The sequence below is a fragment of the Octopus bimaculoides genome, chromosome 6 (assembly GCF_046866305.1).
Source record: "Octopus bimaculoides isolate indiv1 chromosome 6, ASM4686630v1, whole genome shotgun sequence".
Classification (NCBI taxonomy): domain Eukaryota; kingdom Metazoa; phylum Mollusca; class Cephalopoda; order Octopoda; family Octopodidae; genus Octopus; species Octopus bimaculoides.
In genome coordinates, this window is record NC_142933.1 from 94,822,710 (window position 1) to 94,828,709 (window position 6,000).

General features: G+C 38.5%; 1 non-coding gene across 1 annotated transcript; it reads right to left on the reverse strand.

Annotated features, from left to right (window-relative positions):
* Positions 1-3,843: 3,843 nt before the first annotated feature.
* On the reverse strand, positions 3,844-4,076 carry LOC128248211 (small nucleolar RNA U3). The gene has a single exon (XR_008264501.1). It is a non-coding gene; the product is annotated as a small nucleolar RNA U3 (small nucleolar RNA).
* Positions 4,077-6,000: the final 1,924 nt, after the last annotated feature.

Below are 6,000 nucleotides of genomic sequence, written 5' to 3' on the forward strand. Positions count from 1 at the left end.
CCTCGTGGAGCTTTAGATGTTTTCGCTCAATAAACACTCACAACGCCCGGTCTGGGAATCGAAACCGCGATCCTATGACTGCGAGTCCGCTGCCCTAACCACTGGGCCATTGCGCCTCCACTTCCATACACATGTACACATATACATACCCGCACATACGCACACACATGTATATATATACCCATACGCGCACAATTATGTTCATATACACGTCTCTATGCACACATGCACAAATATGCAGTGTGAAAGGTAATGTACAGAAAAAAAAAATAATATATAAAAATATACAAAGCGATAAAATATGTAAAAAAATAAATAAAAATATAAAAATATATGTAAGAAATGGAATGTTTGTATGTGGACACAATATAAAAAGCCGGTTCTATCTGTGATCTTGGGGGAACCAAAAACGTAACAAATATTTAGCCATATGTGGACATGATCCAAAAAGTTCAGTTCTTGAATTTATCACAAAGACCGCACTTTCCTCTGCCGTTGGAGTAAGACTTACACTTGGCTAAGATCTTCCAATGGATGTTATAGCTGACACGGTATATATATATATATATATATATATATATATATATATATATATATATATATATATATCTTAGAGGGATTATGCTATTATGGACTCCCGGAAAAGTTTTTAACAGGATACTTTTAGAGCGGATGAGGACAGCAGTTGACAAATTGTTGCGTAAAGAACAAGCCGGATTTAAGAAGAACCGTTCATGTGTAGATCAAATCACCAATCTTTGCATCATCTTAGAGCAAAGCGCAGAGTGGAATGCACCGCTTTATATTAACTTTATTGATTTCGAAAATGCATTTGATAGTGTAGATAGGGAAGGCTTATGGAAAATTATGCAGCACTACGGCATACCAGACGAGTATATATCTATAATAAGAGCAATTTACCAAGGAATGTCATGCCGTATCTTGCATGGAAACGGAGCTACGGATAAATTCGAAGTAAAAACAGGAGTTCGACAGGGCGGTATACTTTCTCCCTTTTTATTTCTACTAGTTATAGATTGGATTATGAAGAAAACCACGATTGAAAGCCAAACAGGCATTGAATGGACGGATGCAGAAGCTCTAGAAGATCTCGACTTTGCAGATGATATAGCGCTACTTTCACAAATGCAAAATAAAACGTCAAAATTAGAAGCAATAATTGCCAAACTAGGATTGAAAGTCAACCGCGACAAATCAAAAATTATGCGCGTTAACGAAGAAAACAGCGAAATATTAAACTAGAAACCGGTGAACTAAAAGATGTAGCAGAGTTTACGTATTTATGTAGTAAGATAACGTTCTCAGGCGGCACCGACGAAGATATTAAGACAAGAATAAGTAAGGCAAGGACCGCTTTTCACCTGCTAAAAAAAGTATGGTGCGCAAGTGTAATTTCAATAAAGAACAAAATAAGAATTTTTAACACTAACGTAAAAGCGGTGTTATTGTATGGGGCCGAGACATGGCGAACAACAGTTAAGTCAAATAAGCAAATACAATCATTCCTCAACAGATGCTTGTGTAGTATACTTAAAATTAGATGGCCCGAACACATAAGCAATATGGAGCTATGGCAAAGAACGAATCAAGTTTCGATTAGGGAGCAAATATTTAAGAAAAAGTGGAAGTGGATTGGTGGCACAATTAGAAAAGACACACCAAATGTAGAGAAAAGTGCTTTACAATGGAATCCGGATGGATATAGAAAGAAAGGTAGGCCTAAGAACTCGTGGCGTAGATCAACACAAAAGGAACTAGAGAAAGGATAACGCTACGTTGGTGAGTAAAAAGGTGTTTCTCTTATTAACTATTCAAGAAATAAACCAGTTACCGATTTAGGCTGGAGAAGTCGGTATATTTCAAGAGGAAGGCGTTCAAAACGGCCTTTTTAAACGGTCGTCTACACCTGCACGTCCGATGTTGACGGTGCCATTGTGTATGTATGTATGTATGTATGTATAAATAAATAAATAAAAAATAAATGAATAATACACTTAAAGTACAGGACATCACCAACGAGTGAAAAATATGTAAACACACGAGAGATAAGTACAGGACAAAATACCAAAAGAGGATAACTCCTCATCAGTTGTCGACGGTTTTACTTCTCCCTGTTTCATATGTATGTATGTGTGTATACACTCGCACATGGCAGACTTCCATACAGTTTCCGTCTATCAAATTCACATTGGTCGGCCCAGAGCTATAACTAGATACTTGCCCAAAGTGCGAACCGTGAGACTGAACTTGAAATCACGTGGTTGCAAAGTGAGTTTCTTAACCCCGCTGTCATGTCTGCATCTATTCTTTTATTCTTTTACTTCTTTCAGTCATTTGACTGCGGCCATGCTGCAGCACCACCCAAAAGGGTTTTAGCCGAAGAAATCAACTTATTCTTTGTAAGCCTAGTATGTATTCTATCGGTATCTTTTGGTGAACCGCTAATTTACAGGGGGCATAAACACACCAACATCGGTTGTCAAGCGATGGCAGGGGAGGGGACAAACACGCGCGCGCGCACACACATACAACGGGCTTATTTCAGTTTCCCTCTACCAAATGCACTCACAAAGTTTTGATCGGCCTGAGGCTATAGTAGAAGACACTTGTCCAAGGTGCCACGCAGTGGGACTGAACCTAATACCATGTGGTTGGGAAGCAAGCTTCCTTACCACACAACCACGCCTGCGCCCCATATTTATATATATTCTTTTCTGCTCTAGGCACAGGGCTCGAAATGTTTGGGGAGGAGCCAGTCGATTAGATCGAACCCAGTACACAGCTGGTACTTAATATATCGATCCCGAAAGGATGAAAGGCAAAGGCGACCTCGGCAGAATTTGAACTCAGAACGTAAAGACAGACGAAATGCCGCTAAGCATTTCACCCGGCGTGCTAACGCTTCTGCCAGCTCGCCGCCTTAAGCAGCTTTATATACCAATATATCTTTTGTTGAGGAATGCAATATTTGAAACTATTTCTTGTTGAGAGATGTCAAGTTTATTCAGACAATGTGACTTGCAGTAAATGCCATTTCTATTTTTGGCAGATATTTAACATCATAACTGGAGTAATCATGAAATTTAATTTCGCAGTTAAAGAGTTAAGGATGGATGGATTTCTATATAGAATAAGTCTTAACCAATGTAATAAAATATTCTTGACTTCTATTTTAAACTCCATTACATCTAGGATATTCTGAAGCTATATTGTTATAAAACGACTGGCACTTTATCGATCCCAACAAATTGAAAGACCAAGTTTATCTCAGCGGGATAGGACCGTAAAGAGTCATAATTAAACACAGCTAAGCATCTTGTCCGACACCATCGTTTGCACGCTGGACATAATGCTTAGCAGCTTTTCTCCTGGCTTTGCGTTCCGAGTCCACCGGGATCGATCATGACTTTCATTCTTTCGGGACCGATAAAACAAGTACCAGTTGGGTGCTGGGGTTGATGTGATCGACTTCGGCCTCCTTTGAAAATTGCTGGCTCTGTGCCAAATTTAGAAAGTATAATAATTCATATCTGGAATGGATAAAAAAGGATAAATCTCCTTCTCGACTCATAGGGTCGGTTTCCTTATTTCTTTATTGCCCACAAGGGGCTAAACATAGAGGGGACAAACAAGGACAGACAAAGGGATTAAGTCAATTACATCGACCCCAGTGCGTAACTGGTACTTAATTTATCGACCTCGAAAGGATGAAAGGCAAAGTCGACCTCGGCGGAATTTGAACTCAGAACGTAACGGCAGACGAAATACTGTTAAGCATTTCGCCCAGCGTGCTAACGTTTCTGCCAGCTCGCCGCCTTAAGAATCACTCAGAAAGTATTGAGTCCCTCTTTAAGAAGTTATTAAACCTCTCTAGAACGATCCTCAATGGATTTCTTACATTCGTTACAGGCGGAGGAACAAATTTTAAAGAAAAACCTGTTTCGCGGTCAGGACTCAATACGATCTCTCATCATCGTGATGTTGTTGATTCGCTCAACAGAATCGGATACCGTTGCGACACATACTTAAGAAATGAACCATAAAAGCATGGTCTCATAGGGTCGGTTTCCGTAGTGTATATATTCCCCACCGGGAAGCGCCGGTCCGTTGCAGGATTACTCGTTCTTGCTAGCAGAATGGGACGAAGCAACGTGAAGTGAAGTGCTTTGCTCAAGAACACAACGCATCGCCTAGTCCAAGAATCAAAATCACAAGCTTACAATCATGAACCCAACACCCTAACCACTAAGCCACGCGCCTTCACACATCTAGAATGCTTCACAGGAATACTAAAGTAATTCCAGTATTTTATTAACACTTCATTTTATTTACTTCGTAAGAAGAAAAGACAACTTTAAACTTGTGGAATCCATCTCGAGGTTAAAGCATCATACACAAGTATCGCTTGGCACAAGCAATGGCTACACTCGAGAACGAGGAAGCAGCCATTATGTATGTATGTATGTATGTATGTATGTATGTATGTATGTATGTTTGTATGGTCTGCTCTTTCTCTTTTTAGTTTAGAGTAAATTTTGACCGGCCACTTGCTTGATAGTAAGGTTGTGAAGGCAAGTGTCTTGTTTTAACCATCATCCTTAACATCTTAAGAAAGTCTTACAGATTTTTATCGTCCCAGATATCGTGATTATTTGTAGTGTATAAATTAAGGATTTGCTTGCCTACCCCACACAAGATCCCAATTTCAAAGAATACTTAACTCCAGACGGGTTGGTATGCAAACTGTTGCTCCACTAATAATAGGTATGAAACTGAAAGTACATCTTCGGTACTGGATTTCTAAGCTCCTTATCAATGGTCAGTAGATGTCCTCTTCCTCTTGTATTTATGCATACACGTATGTATACCTGTGTACCTATGTGTGTGCTATATGATTGTGTGCATATGATTATCCAAAGAGAGTCAATTAGCTAGTCTTTGCTTACAAAACTCCACTGTACACAAGTCCACTGGATGTATAAGATGCATGTCAGTTTGTTTTGTTCTTTCTAGGAAATCCTCGGCGTTTCTAGGCTGCTATATAAATTGTTTCACAACCAGGACAGCTGTGATAACAGGTACAAATGAAAATCTATGACCAAGTATAAGAGTTACAATTTCTGTGTTTGTTCATCATCGACATTGTCTTTTACTATAACTTTAGACAATACATTAACATCTGCTGACCAATATAAAAATGATCAAAAGAGCATCAGATCTGTTAGGTTTGTATTGGATTGCTGCTTTTTTTAACGAAATGTTTCACCAGTGTTCCTTATTTTAAAGGTGTCACTACATTCTAGATATAGTATGCCTTTGGTATGACCATCAAGCCAAACCTTACTGCGAGTAGCATTACAAACAGTTTTGGCAATAATATCATCATGGGAAGGTAATATCTTGCGGATATTTTGGGCATGCTGATGTGTGTGATATCTTCCACATTGGTATAGAAAAATCGATATTTCCTATCACAACGAAGAGGTTTGAAGGCATATTTATCTCTTTTATTCATCAGGTATTTATTTGCTATCTCCTGTTCTTGAATAGCAGAGGCATATCCTTCGAGATGGGATGCGATTTGTTTATCACAGATTCAGGAGAAGCTACTCTCCCTGTCAATCACTTAAGTATCTTCTAGCGCGTACCGTACCAATTATCTGGAAAGTCTGGGATCGAAAGTGACCAAGATTTCTGGATATTATGGTTTTCTGGAGACAGTTTAAATATACATGCAAAGTAAAAAAACAAAACAAAACAAAATTAAATCGTAATTAACGGATTAGAATTAATACACTTCTAAAGTAGAGTCTGTTTAATATTTATTAATCCATTCAAAATTCTTAAAATATATTATTCTGTACAAGGTATACAGTATAGTGCTTATTAAGATGAAAATTAAGCAAAGAAAAGGAAGATCATGATACAGGTACAGGTACAAATTAATACACTTCTAAAGCAAAGTATGCTTAATCTTAA